The sequence below is a fragment of the Struthio camelus genome, chromosome 3, assembly GCF_040807025.1.
Source record: "Struthio camelus isolate bStrCam1 chromosome 3, bStrCam1.hap1, whole genome shotgun sequence".
Taxonomy (NCBI): Eukaryota; Metazoa; Chordata; class Aves; order Struthioniformes; family Struthionidae; genus Struthio; species Struthio camelus.
In genome coordinates, this window is record NC_090944.1 from 9,704,663 (window position 1) to 9,718,557 (window position 13,895).

At 43.4% G+C, this 13,895-nt stretch overlaps 1 protein-coding gene across 47 annotated transcripts in view; it reads left to right on the plus strand.

The window, feature by feature from the left end:
* The window catches only part of HMBOX1 (homeobox containing 1), a 109,425-nt gene that overhangs the window by 30,942 nt on the left and 64,588 nt on the right, over positions 1–13,895 (plus strand). Inside the window, exon 1 of one of the 47 annotated variants that reach the window (XM_068936828.1) lies at positions 1,299–1,318. The exons of the other annotated variants lie outside the window; for them this stretch is intronic. The gene's annotated coding sequence lies outside the window, so the exon portion shown is untranslated. Of the gene's footprint in view, positions 1–1,298; positions 1,319–13,895 lie in introns of those variants that run through there. 47 annotated transcript variants of the gene reach the window in all.

Genomic DNA, 13,895 nt, shown 5'->3' on the forward strand with positions numbered 1-13,895 from the left:
TTTTGGCATAGCGCATCAAACAGTAGCTCTTATATTTTAGGACTGATGTGTTGATTTATATATCCTCCCGTCCTCTGGTGGAGGTCCAATTTCCAAACTTGGATACTTCTGTTGAGTAACGCAGTTCAAAATTTTCAGTTCTTAGATGGGAAGATAAACTTTCCAAGGTGCTGCCTATCCAGCTCAGTGCAAAATGGTAAGATGAAGAGGGTGGTAGGTCCAAAAGCCTGCCTAGAAAAGACTTTAATTCATCTCTGGATTTTGGTGTGCATGTCTTTGAGTGGGCTGGGGTTTCCCTCTGAACAGTATACACACACGTGGGGGAGGCCAGGAGCCTTACTAAAGGTTCAGAATCAAAATCCAAGTAAGGAATGAATTTAAAAGGATTTTTTTTTTTTCCTATGATTGTTCTTAAAGTTGTAGGCTAGTAACATGCATGCAGTAGGACTAAATTAAAACAGCAGCAAAAGCTTATTGTTGGCATTGCCAGCTGTTAATCTCAGCTGTGCACTGCAGATATTTCATGGACCTTTTTGCGTTATTACTGTTAGAAACTTGTTAGCGATCTGGGTTGCAGCAGTCCTTCGTTAAGGGGCAGCAGGACTTAAGGGGAAGGTGCATTTTTCACCGCGGATGATGCAGCCCCTCGTTGTGAAACATGTTTGGGGAGGGCCGTGCCTGTCTATTGTGCCACAGCGGCTGGCAGTGGAGAGGGTAGGAGTGTGCCTCCGCACCACCAAATCTTATGTTTTTTTTTTTGATTGGTAACCATCTTAACTTTAATTCATAGCTGAATGATGCATATGTGTAAAACAGCCACGGTCCTGCCCTTTTCCAATAGTTCCTCTTTTTTTTGAGCAGTGAGGCTGGATGGGGTGAGGTGAACGGACTCCGTGTACTTTGTTTGGGTGTCTAAACCAAACCAAACCAAAAGAAAAAAAACACAACTCCAGAAGTCTGAATGGCAAATCATAAAGTATCTTTTCCGGTCTTTGAAAACACAGAGCGTAGCATGGAGACAGAGTAACAGAGACACATGTCTAGAAATGATGAAAGTCAGGGCTGGAATAATTCTTCAGATGGCTTCTGTTCATCACGTTATCGCTGCGAAACAGAGGGGTCTGCAGCTTTGAAGGCAAGTCACCCTTGCTCGGAGACGCTCTCTTTTGAACTGCTGTTTGAGCCGGGAGGTACCTGACCTGTTTGGAAAGGAGCAAGTGGATACCTTAAGACTGCTTGACTTCAAGAAAGGACAAAGAGCTGCGTGCAGGAAAACAGCTCCCAGAAACCCTCGTGCAGAGGGATTTTGGAAAATAAGGTATGCTACGGCTAGGAAGCCCTTTGGTCCGGGGAAGCTTGTGGGTTTTTCGAGGCTTTCTGGAGGCTGTCGGTGCGGCAGATGCTTCAGGCTACAGAGAAAAAGGGTTCACGCAAACTCTGGACGTGGCATTGCTTTCTTTTGGGGGCGAGGGGAAGTAGGTTAGGAGCCCAGAGATGTCGCAGAAGAATTCAGCACTCTGGAAAATACAAAAACGTTTTTCACATCCTCTTTGTGAGGAATAAATACATCTTTTGCCAGCTTTCGTTTTGGCCACTTTCTTCCTCCTTCGCCCTAGCACCAGACAGGACCTTGTGTTAAGACTGAACGTGAATGTTGCATTTTCTGCTTGTTTCTGGAAAAGGAAAAGCTCTCGGATCAATCAACTATAGGAATAAATTGATGGCAATTCTGCCCCTCTCCTGTGCTAATTCTTCCTGTCCCTTTGCCCTCTTTGTCTCCTGCAGTTAGCCGGTTTCCTCCAGAAGTCACGTCCGTTCTATTACATTATATATTTGAAAAGGGAAAAATTTTCAGAGAAGTTAGCAAGTGAAAATGGAGTGTGTAATGGTAGCCGTAACTATAGCCTTTGCTGCCAGCGACAGCTATAATTGTATATGGGGCACGTACATTCTGGCGGACGCTTCCCATTTAAACCACGCTGGCTTCGGCACAGACCAAATTTAGGACCTAAACATGGTGACCGTAGCGCTCGATCTCTAATTCTATCTTTTACCATTTACTGTCTTCCTCAAATGCTCACTGCGTTTTTTTTTTTTCCTCTCCCCTAGTTGTTCTATGGAACAGCTTTGATTTTTCTCACTTTGTGGTTATTTTAAGCTTTAGAAAACAATAAGAATGTACTCCCCCCCCCACCTTCCCTCTGTGCTTTTATGAAAGCAGAATCTGTGTAGATAAAGCACAGTTGATCTGTTAGGGATTACTGTTTCTCCATTATTCTTTTGCTCTTGCATATCATGCCTTTATGTAGAAGACTATTTAAAGGTGCCGTGCAGAACAGCGAGATGAAAGGTTCTTTGTGCGTTGAAGCGTTCTGGTGTCACAGGAGCCCACCTGTTCTCCCGCAACTTTTTTTTTTTTTTTTAAGTTTATTTAAAGTGAATTTTAGTGCTCATAAAAGCTGCTGGGTTTTGACAGCCTTCAAGATTGAAAGGCTCTCTCCACAGGTGGTGGCAGCAGCGCTGTGGCCCCGTATTCAGAGCACGAGAGTGGGAGTCGGAAGATCCACGTTCTGTTCTTGTCTTTATCACCGGTGACCTTGAGCTGGATAGCAGGTTGCTGGCGCTCAGTTCTCCATGGAGAACGTTACCCCCCGCTCACGGGGAACGTTGCAAAGATTCGCTCACTTTCTTGGGAAAGATAATGCAAGTAGAAAAACTCCTTGTGTTGTCATCGAGCAGCAAATCTCAGCTCCAGTCTAGCAGAGATGAGAGCAAACGGCAGTTTTCACAGGCTGATATTGCGAGACTTTCAAGGGGCTGTTGGTGATAACTGTGGCAGTGGTTTTTGCTTGTGCAAAACTATCGGAGGGGAGCTATACAGGAACCAAACTGGACGGATTCCACGCAGGTCCAGGAAGGCTGTTTCTGCTGGTGTATCCTGCGTGAAATAGCAGTAATTTTTTTTGGAGAGTCAAGTTGGATCAATCTGTAAGTCCATTTAATACTGCGTTGTGTGTCAAGTAGTGGTCAGTGTTGGACAGTTAATGCACCTTCCAACTTGCAAAGCTATTCATGTGATTAAGTACAAGAGGGGTTTTCTTTTTGACCCTTTCAGGCTATCAGCTTAATTCCCAGAAGCTTCAGATTTAATTACCCGTATCGTTACCACAACATGCATAGCTGCAGATTTTATTAAGGACCATAAAAGTACTGAACCCTCTTTAAAATAAACGCAAATTCCCCGCCAGAGGGTCCTTTCGCACATCTGTGCGAGTCCAAGTGAATCCCACAGGTTGGGGCAGCACCTCATGTCCTTTTGTCAAAAGCCAGAGCAAGCTCATCCATCTTACTGTACCTATTTCCTCCTAATCTACCAGCCTCTAATAACACTCCCTTGTAGCTCTGTCACTAGACCAGACTCAGGTGTTCCTGCCTCTAAAATAGTAGCTAAGCAGAAGTTTTACCCTCCTCGGAGCCTATTTTTATGCAGTAAGCAAATGAGTGACTTTTATACCTCTCTGTTTCAGGCTCCTTCTGCTCACCAGCTTGCTGTCATTCCTACCCCTAAAATGTTCTTCAGACCATTTCAGTTCCTTTTCCCTGGATGATGCTTTATGACTTTGTAAATCAGTCTGAGTGGTACAAAATCAAATGCTTTCCTGAGATACTGATAACTTATGTCCACCGTTTCACTCTTGTCTAACCTAACGATTTGGTCGTATAATAAAAGGGATTTCAGCAGATTTGTCAGCCATGACCTTCCTTTTATGAATCCGTACTAGATGTCCTCTACTAAATTATGCATTTCCAAATGTTCTGCAATTTTGGCTTTTATCAACACTTCCAATACATTTCCACAGCTGAAGCTGGATTTCCTGTTCTAAGGGAATTCAACACAACTCTATCACTGCCCAAGAAAATTCATCAGTTTTTCAGAATTCACCATAAAAAAAACTTCTCTTTTCTGCTTTTTTGTCCTTATGTGACTGGATTTTTTGACATTGAAATTAGTGTTCTGTTTTATATATCTCTGGGAGTAGTGTGCTTTCAAGAAATAACCAGCTCACCATTTGTAATTTCACAGGTTTGCATCACATGTGCAATGAGTTGCTAAGTCTCAGCCCAGTTGCAAGCGAGAGGCAGTAGTCCAATAGCTCAGAGACTCTATTTGGTTCCCAGCTTGCTAAATAATCCCCTTTGAGACTGTGGAGACTGCTTGCTTTCTGCTTTTGTCTGAACATATGTGTATGCGAGGGGGAGGAGACTCAAATCCTTCAAGTGTTCTTGCTTAAAGCCATTACGCTTGTGCTTATACCTACTTTGAACGTATAGCTTGCCACTTGGGCTATGGTTCCAAATATGGATTTCTCTTGGAGGTATGTTCTGACCCACCTACTTTGCACTGCAGATATATTTAGCAAAGCTTTGCCGTAAGAGCCCTACGGTGCTGTCCCAAAGCTTCCTGTGTCATCCGCTCTTCTGCCTACCTACTTCCCAGGTACCTCCTGTGCGTTGCAAGCCACCTGCCAGAGTTGTGCATCTGTGGTCAAGGCTTTCTTCCACTGACACGACTCCCTTTTGGTGGTAGGTAGAGCAGGGAGGCTAAACCCTCACGGCCTCCCAGCATGCTGCTAGCTGGGCAGTGGAGCTTACCTGAGCTCAGCTTGATTCCTCTGGGTGTGCAGCAGAGAGCATGAGTTCTGGGAGAAGCCCCCAAAGCTACAGATGAGATCAGCAGACCAGCAAAAATGGAGACTTCCATAATCAAAGTCTAAAGTAGGGGTTTTTTTTATTATTTATTTTTAAGCAAAATGCACAAATGGGTGCACACCGCCTGCCCCTGAGCCTAGCTAATACAAGGCAAAGGTACTGCTCTCAGCCTAATTAGGTTGAGAGCAGGACCAGAGGCCCCAACAGTTAATTATGATGCTAGAGTAGACCATCTGGGGGTCAGCATTGTCTTAGGACCACAGAGAATGGATCTTTTTTGGCCTGAACCCAGCTTAGAGAGAAAGAAGCGCTCGAGTATGAGCTGTGTTAAGTATCTGCCCTGTATCTGCTGCTGTTTATTGCATGAGCAAATTGCCAAGTTACAGAGATTTTTAGGATTATGACAAAAATATGGAAGATGGGCTGGTGGTTGTTTAGAAAGCCAGATTCTGTCTCCTTTAATCTTCCTGTTAGATGTCATCCAAGATGGATTCCAAGTGAAAAAAATAAAGCAGTGCAGGTTTGCTTGAGTGAATCATTCTTACTAAATTTAAACCACTTATTAACAGGAGGGGGGAAAAAGAAAGAAAACCTGGATTACAGGTTTAGCAAGCATGAGCACATATTTCAGCATATATTGCTGTATTTGTAATTGCCAAAAAATCTTTTTTTTTTTTTTTTTTGGGGGGGGGGGGGGGGAACTCTCCTGTTTGGATTGTTAAGCACTGTTCCAGACAGTCACTCGTATGAACCCCTTCTTCTGCATTAAGCAAGAAGCAGGACAAGTCCTTTGGAAGAGTAATATTGAGCCTGCAGGTGATCTCCGTTTGAGGCATGCCGTCCAGGCTGAAGGGACAGACAGGGAAACCGTGCTGTTAAGTGGTCCTGCTTGAGCGTCCAGTTGAGGTTTGCTTGAATGTTACCACTGCTTCTAATAGGTGTTTCAGTGTGTGTGTGCGTGTGTTTGTTTTTTGAGGGAAGTATAAAAGAGTGTGTGAGATTTCTGTATAAGGTAAACTTCTCCTAGTGAGCCCTAACGTTTACTGGTCTCTTAGCCTCCTTCATATACTATTCAGTCAGCAAGTAATCACAAAACAGAAACACTTAAGAAAACAAACAGCTCCTTTTTCATGGATAGGTGATATTTCACCTCAGCCTGAAAATATTGTCCCCTTTCCCAGTGTGCTGTTTCAAACAGCTAAGCACTCTCCAAAGCTTCCCAAACCCTGAAATAATGAAAACGTACTGCTAAATGCTAAGTGTTCTTGATCTTTCATAACACTAATATCACCAGACCATTTTTATCGCTGCTAGTCTGTTGATTCAAGTAATTTCTGTATCTTCTAAATCAGCTCATGGATAGAAGTAAGAAAATGGAATGTCTAGAGAATAAATCTACCGGACTACACCTTCACCTTGGCCAAAAAAACCTGCACTCTTCCATTTGCATCTGCTGAACCATGTACATCTGCAGGGGTGAAAGAGCCCCACAGGCTTTCTGGCAAAGCACAACAGAGGGAGAGCTTAGATCTGACTGTGCTTGTGATGGATAACACCTTTAGAGACTGACCTGATGAAACTCTGGGTGATGAGAGAGGAGGAAGAGGGAAGGGCAGAAAGGGAAGGTAGAGACACAGATCAGTATTTTAAGCCAACCATTTGACAAAAGAGCGGGACAGAGAGCAGCAAGGAGACCTGTTCGATCTGCTCCTGCAGTCAGGGAACGTCGTCCGGATCCCAACCCAATCCTAGGATCACTGGTGGATGTGTGGATGCTCTGATAATGAATCGTATTCTGAACGGAACAGCAGATGGATGCCCTGGCTGTACTGCAACCCTGTCTATCACGTTTACCTTCAGTTATAAGGCAGAGGGCAGACGCTGGTGAGACTGCAGTGCTTATAGTCTCCTTTTGTGGCACAATTTTATGCAAACTTGTTCTGGGATGGACAGAACAGGGAAGGGATTGCATACTTATTTTATTTCAAGCAGCTGAGAGCCCACAGAGCTTTTCAGAACACTATTTAATACTTTTAAAAGTTGCTGACAAGTTTATTGGTTGTACAGCATGCTGCTGTCTTGCTGTTTTGGGAAAAAAGTGAAGACGATCTAAAATCCAAACCCTATTTTTAAAAAGATAAATCTTCTCTTAAATCTCACATATATTTGCTGTTGTTAAGTGATAGTACGTTCCTCTTAATAGTTTTCTGTATTCTTTCTTATCTCACATACAGCAATGCAAAAATAAAGGGTATAAGGCATTCCTTATTTCACTTCTTTGCTGGTTCCTGGTTCCAGTGATGGCAGATACATTTCCTGGTTCCTTTTTACCAGGTCAGCAAGTAGACTTAGGTTCTTCAGCTCCCTTGAGCTGAAAATGCGTGCCTTTTGCGTTGAGCATCTTGGTACTCGCACAGGATTCTGTAATACCAGGGTAACCCAAGCGCCAAGGGCACGCTGCACCCCTGTCCTGCAATACGTCTCCCTCTGTCAGGCGACCTGACGCCAGGTACGATTCCTGGAATTCTGGTAAAGAAGATTTGGTGGCATCCACTAAGATAACCTGGGTGGAGGTCCCCTCGAGAGTCACGGACAAAATAAGGTCCCTGCAGGTCTAATCAGATAAACACTTCATTTTCTTTGGAGTGTTGTACGGTTGCAGTACCTCCCATACTGGCACTTGTGAACCTGCCTGTGACTGACCAAAGCCTACGTAGGGACTGAGCGTTAGATTTTTGTGGTGGACATTCATATGGTCTTTGAGACAAGTAAGCTGCTGCTTTGTGAGGAATTGGCAGCCAAAGAGGAAGGCCAATCTTTACAAGACTGTTGCTATTTTAAGTAAAACATGGGAAAGTCACAGTATTATTCAACTTATTTAAACCTGCACGACTTCAAGATCAAACTCCAAGGTAATTAGGCACTGATTCTAGTAGCCTAGGTTAGTCATTGTCTAGGCATTGATGAAACGGGTATGTTTTCCAATATTTCCAGTATGTCCTAATGCTGGCAGTCTGGGATTAGTTTATCAAAGCTTTCTTGACTGGACGGCTGTTCTAAGGCTGCTGCTGGCCATCTCAGACCTACAGGGCGCTGTGCTCCTGCTGCTCCACTCAGAGTCTTCCTGCAGTACGTAGTGCTGGTCCACACATGTGGCATTTATACCTCTTGCAGCATGTGATGTGCAAAGCAATCTGCCAGGTCATCTTGCACCATGAGCGGTCTCCCCATCGAGAGCTGGGAGCTATAGTTCGGTACTTTCTTTTTGTTCGTAGTGTGCTATGGCTCTCGTCTGCATCCTCTTGCAAACAGGGTAAGTCATGCCTCCGTGTCCAAAGCAGTATGTGGTGCTAGTTAGACGAGAGGGATGGCAGTCTTAAGGCTCTTCCGGGCTCCTTCGGGAGCCTTCTCCTTTCGGGAAGGAAAGTCAAGTTCTCCTACAACGTACTGCATAGTAATTCATTTGCGCAGTTCCAGCTGGTGAGAAATTTAATTGCAGCGTAATTACGGACATAACCACACAGGTATGGGTTGCACAGGAAAATGCCTGAATAAATTTAGTAAGCAGAGGTGCTTAGATCTAGCAGTATTCTGCAATGTAGGTGTACTTGTAGCGTGCAGACGTATTATGCTTGGCAATGTAGAATCTCATTTCAGTTTGGTGTGTCCAGTGTTACGATGTCACTACATTCCTCACACAAAACTGTCCAGGTAATTGGTGTTCATTGGGATCTCTGTTGAATGAGCCCCTTATTTATTGCATGTTTTGTCCAGGTTTGGACTCAAGGACTTGACTTGGCCGTCCCCCATTCCCCAGTTTTGTCCAGATTAACACGTCTTGTGTACATATCCACAGAATTTGAAGTATAATCTACACCACTGGCGTAAACTCCTTTAAATCTTCAGTCTACATCCATTGTAGCTGTATAGGAATTGGCAGGGATCATACTACTCTTTGAACTGTCTGCTCCTGCTTACTGTGTTCTGACATGTTGTTACTGATTTAGTGAGTGTATGTGCTCTGTTGCAGTGCAGTATCAAAGATTTTGGACTGAACCACTCTGCTGAGAGTCGCTATCTCCTTGAGTTACCTCTCGCTTCTAAGCGACCATCTTATTCTTTCTCATCCATTTAAATACTCGAACTGACGTAAGTGGATTAAGCTACCCTATTTGATCACTAAGGAAGTTGTCTTTGCTGCCTAGCAGCCATTAGCTATCACTATGAGCCGTGAATTTCTGTGCCTTGCTGTCATTCTTCTGCTATCCAGACTCACTTGCAATTTTAGCTGGAAATGCTGGTTCACCTCTGGCCTTTGGTTCCAGGCAAGTTCTTGGACTTGATTAGAGGGGACAACACGCAGAAGTTCAGGAGATGTGACAGTGTGGGTGCTTGGTACATTAGGCCCAAAGCTCATTTATAGCCAATACTGAAAATATACCCTAGGAATCTCTAGTGGAGCATGTCTGGAGAAGTATCTTGACACCATTTCATTTTCCAGCTGTCAATGAGGACAGAGCGATACTGAATTAAGTCCTTTTCACTGGGACTATATTCTCTCGTATATATCTCTGGAACCTGTGGAGCAACTCAGGGGTTGTTTCCAGTGAAATGTGGAAGAACTTTTGTGCCTTTCTGAATGCTTTCAGTGAGTTTGGGACCTTAGTGATTTAGCCAAGGTCGTCTCTGCAAGAGAGGATTGGTCACTACTCTGCTTCAAAATGGAGCCTGACTTCCGTTTTGCGCTCTAGACAATGCCACTAAATTGGGGTAAGAAGCCTTCTTTTGTGTGGGTTTGGGGAGGGAAAAGGAGATGGAAACAATGCTGACTGCAATGCTAGGCTGATTACACTGTGGAGATCTACCACAAGGTATGTTGTGGGAGCAATGATTTACTTACTTGCTTTTTTAAGTGCACCAGCTGTTGCTTTCTTTATCATAAAGATCAAGGCGTGTGTTTTCCAAGGGGCAAAATGCTTGTTTTGGAGGTTTCCCTTAGTTAAGAGTTTGGAGGCAGAAGGGGGACAGATCCTGTCAAAAATATTCTGCTATAAGCTTGGCAAGCTGCCTTTGTATTCCCTCACCATAATCCTGAGATACCCCTTTCTTCGGGGGTGTAGTATAAAGGATTTGGTGAACCAACACAAAATTGCAATAAGACTGGAAACAGCATTGGTAGGAGGTAACTTCTGAGCAGTTCCTTCAAGAATTTTTATATTACTGAATAGAGCATGGTCCCTACCTCCCTTTGGTTTGGAGGTCACAACCTATCCTGTAGGACATGGTCTCCGCCGTAGGAAACCATCCCATGTTCCCTTGTGATTGAGCTAACATGCTCTATGCAAACTGCAGTTTGGGGTAACCCAGAAGCTGCAGCAAAGGCACAGTGTCTGCTTTGCTTGCTTAGTTATGATGCTTGAGGGGAGCTCATTGTGCATGTTCTTGAGGGTCTTCATGAGAACTTGCTCAGGATACAAATTAAAAAAACTAACTTAAAGTAATCATTTAAATAGCTTGGAGCCTGGAGACTTAAAAGGCAGCTCTCCTCCTGGTGTCATGGTACACTGACTGCTGAAACTGGATGCTGCGTGCTGCCAAGCCCCAGCGCGAGCTCAGGAGGTGGCAAGGCAAGCCAGTGCTTAGAGAAGGTTCTTAACCTTGCTTTCCAGGGCACAGATGTAACACATCCTCAAGTCATATGACAGGGTGTATTTTTTTTAATAGACCTATTTTGGGAAAATGGGCTAGAGTCCTAGATTTGCTTTCGTATTTTGGACGCTAGTCCTACTTTTGTGCTTGTACCCAGATGAATTTATCTTTAAGTTTTGAAACAAATACAATACTTGGACTTTTCAAATCACTGGGTAAACAACAACCTGCCTGAACATCGCCCAACAATAAAGCACTCTCCAATCAAGCAGAGAAAGGCTTAACAGGAACTATTATCTGGAATCTAAAGCCAGCCATGTTCAAAGTACAAATTTTTAATGACAATGGTGATTAGCCACTAGAACGAGCTACTAAGAAGAGCGATGGATTCTTGATCTCTTGGTGTCTTTGAGGCAAGATGTCTTCTGGACAAAAGTTAAGTCAGTAACAGGTTTGTTTTCCTTTATGGGGGCCTCAGTATAGAGAGGGAGAAGCAGATGAAATATAATGGCCTTTAGACACACGCACGCGCACACAGAGTCCATCCAGAAGACCTAGCAGTTCCTACTGACCTTAAACTGCACATCTGTCAGTTAACTTCGATTTGTCAAGTTTTCTGTTACTTCTAAGGGAGGATTGCTTTGTGATTTTGCACAGGGTTGAGAATCTGGCTTTACCGCAAATTCAGCAGCAGCAGAACTGCATTTATGGGGCTGACTTGGCTCCTCTTTGCTTCGCCATCCAGTACACCAGGTTTATCGACGAGCTGGAACCCGGTTCTTCGGCGTTTCATTAGCTGGTGGCCCTGATAGTTGCAGGGCCTATATCCTTGGGCAAATACCGTATTCAGCCACTGATACTATCCTTTTTAGCTTTGAGCCAAAAATTTATCCTGTTCATGATTTACCTTCTACAAAATGGTGCTATTTCTCTTTCACAAGGACACAGGGCTTTTTAATTTGTTATTTGTAAAGCCCATTTTAAGAACTTACGAAGGAAGGTATTAGTGAAATACAAAGTGGTGATGTTATTTTTCACTAAGTGACTCACTCAAAAAATTAAAAAGGAAAATCAATTTCTTTTCCAAATAAATGAGATCAGCCTCATCTTTACCAAGTAACTTCCTCCTTGCTTCTGCAGGGAGTTGTGGATCAGGGTGAACTGTACTTCAAAACATCTAATTGCATACAATGAGAAATGAAGAAAACTGAAGTGGATCCCAAGAACGTATTAAAAACCTGAACTAAAATGAGAATGATTTCATGTCAAGTGAGACAAATACAGAGTTGATACTCCAGTGCTTCACACATCCACTTGTCCTTGGCACCGAGAAAATGAGATTTTTAATATCTGAAAAACAGATTGCCATGAAGACTCATCCATTGTAAATTTAAGCTGCCTTTATAGCAACTTAAGCTGGGGACAAGATTGTTCATTACATTTGATTCTACAACTGTGGCCATGATTTCCATATTAATATTGAATTTTTTATTATCGGTACCAGAAATAGGAAGGGTTGTTGGTAGTATGTTTTCCCTGTGTTTTATTAACAAGCAATTTATTTAATGAATAATGCGAAGAGGGCAAAGGTTTGTGAGTTCTTACTTGCGTATCAACTATAGATTGTGGTGACACCTGCTTTTGCTGCTGTGATTAAGCCTGGTTTGGCACTTTAGTTTATGACAAAAGAAGGGGAATGGGTGAAAAAGGGATATTGATTCATGATTTTGAGAGTCATGATTTGTTATTGTTGGAAGCTGCATTGCTTTGGGCTGAATAATTTGGCTAAAATTGTAGGAAGCGATTGCCTGTTTCCATTCTGATGAGCCCTTAAATTACAGCAACTCTTGAGCAACCTTCGTGTGCGTGGGGCAGGGAGGGAGGGTATTTCTGTGCCGTTGAACTTCAGACCAGCTTTGAGTCAAAGACCGTTTGTAACCCGTTTCAATAGCTGCCGTGCTATTCTGGCATCAGATGTAGAATGCACAGATTTCCTCTTCTTTCTGTTTAACTTCATTTTCTTTTGCAATTCCAGCTACAAGTCAGCCCTGAGGATTCCCTGACCTGTCTTACTGTTTAGCTTTGTCTGTGACACTTTGCAATTGCGTCCAGATTGTAACGCTATCATCCCAACCTTTAAATTAGCAAAAATGGAGAATTTCTCTTATTTTCGTATAAGCTCTTCTTTGTTCCTCTCTCTTTATTTCTGCTGAAATGCTATCATCTTCCATATCTGTGTTTATAGATCTAGGGTGTCTTGGAAGAGTTCCTTCTCCCTCCTCTGTTCATGTCTCAAAGCTAGGCTAGATCCTAATAGCTCTTCATTTATAACATCTGAAAACTGTACCATTTTTTTTCCCTCTTCCATTAGTATCACTGAAATTATTGTCCTGCCTTTGTCATCTCTCACCTGAGTTACTGCAGCCTTTTCTTTGGCTCTCTGTAGGTCATCTCATCCCATTCCAGTTTTAATATTGTGTTTCACGATGATGGAAGGTGATCTTTCCTTTCTGTTGTGGGTTATGTTCATTGCTTCTTCCACACTCCTCAGCCTGGAAGCAAATCTTTCTGCGAGGAATCCAGTTCTCTACCATTAGCCTTTCTGACCTTCAGAAAGTTTGTATATATTTAAGACTAATTTGTTCCTCTTTGGAAAACAAAACAGTTCTCTGTATTAAACTCAAAATTTGGCAATAAGTCAACAGCATGATCTCATGTTTTTTGTGACTGCTTCAGGGAAAATGTTTTAGATATGGTTGAGAGATACAACAGAGAAGTGCTTTGGTGTAGAACTATCTTTAAAATATTTGGGGTGGCTAACTGCAATGGACCTGGGTGTTTTTATTTTCCATCCATCAGTACTTTAGTGTCACAGTTTCTCTCCTAGGCCACAGTACCTGACCTGTGGTGTGCTGGGACCCTTGATCATGTCTGTGACTTGCTCTTGGTGGCCTCCTTTCCTGGAGAGGAAGAAGGCAGCTCGAGACTCAGATGTGGGCCAAATGAACTGTTTTGGAAATGGCAGCAGCCAGCTCTCAGCAGCTCCCTTCTCCCAGAAAACACCCAGGTCTTTCCTTCTCCACATCGAGGTGTGAGCAGTCACAAGGGGGAAAGATTTGAAGGCCCTAGGAAAGTTGATGGCCAGAAGCTGCCTGCTGCTACTTCTGGAAAAAGTCTTTCACCCATAGTCTTTGCCTTGAGAGTTCCCAAGTTATTCATGGGGGGGAAAAAAAAGAAAAAAGTGGCATAAATGCAGTGTGTACCTAGTGAGCCTGTTGTAGGCTGTGTATAAGCAATGGACTCCATCTGGCACAGGTCCAGTTCTTCCCCAAAGTGTGAATGTAGCAGGTCCTGTGGTGCAGTAGAGGAAGGGCTGTGCTATGGTGTCTGCGCCACCCCCAGCGGGTGAGAGAGCCAAGATCTGTCCGTGCGCAGGGCCTAGGTGCTAATATTACAGACAAGCTCCTTATGGAGCAGGGTAAATTATGAGCATGCAAATCTCTGTGCTGCTCTGCTCAGTTGTTTCCAGGCTTGCG